The sequence below is a fragment of the Tachysurus fulvidraco genome, chromosome 8 (genome assembly GCF_022655615.1).
Source record: "Tachysurus fulvidraco isolate hzauxx_2018 chromosome 8, HZAU_PFXX_2.0, whole genome shotgun sequence".
Classification (NCBI taxonomy): Eukaryota; Metazoa; Chordata; class Actinopteri; order Siluriformes; family Bagridae; genus Tachysurus; species Tachysurus fulvidraco.
In genome coordinates, this window is record NC_062525.1 from 2,661,450 (window position 1) to 2,662,256 (window position 807).

An 807-nucleotide genomic window follows, 5' to 3' on the forward strand; every position below is an offset into this window, starting at 1 on the left:
GGCGTGTCAGTTGGAGGTGTCTCAGTTGGAGGCGTATCAGTTAAAGGCGTGTCAGTTGGAGGTGTCTCAGTTGGAGGCGTATCAGTTAAAGGCGTGTCAGTTGGAGGCGTGTCAGTTAAAGGCGTGTCAGTTGGAGGCGTGTCAGTTAAAGGTGTGTCAGTTGGAGGAATGTCATATGGAGGCGTGTCAGTTAAAGGCGTGTCAGTTGGAGGCGTGTCAGTTAAAGGTGTGTCAGTTGGAGGAGTGTCATATGGAGGCGTGTCAGTTAAAAGCGTGTCAGTTGGAGGCGTCTCAGTTGGAGGTGTGTCAGTTGGAGGCATGTCAGTTAAAGGCATGTCAGTTAAAGGCGTGTCAGTTAAAGGCGTGTCAGGTGGAGGCATCTTAGTTGGAGGCATCTCAGTTGGTAGCATCTCAGTTGGAGGCGTGTCAGTTGAAGGCGTCTCAGTTGGAGGGGTGTCAGTTGGAGGCGTGTCAGTTGGAGGTGTGTCAGTTGGAGGCATGTCAGTTAAAGGCATGTCAATTACAGGCATGTCAGTTAAAGGCATGTCAGGTGGAGGCATCTTATTTGGAGGCGTGTCAACTGGAGGCGTGTCAGTTAAAGGTGTGTCAGTTGGAGGAGTGTCAGTTGGAGGCGTGTCAGTTAAAGGTGTGTCAGTTAAAGGTGTGTCAGTTGGATGCATGTCAGTTAAAGGTGTGTCAGTTAGAGGCATCTCAGATGGAAGAGTGTCAGTTAAAGGCGTGTCAGTTAGAGGCGTCTCAGATGGAAGAGTGTCAGTTAAAGGCGTGTCAGTTAGAGGCGTCTCAGAT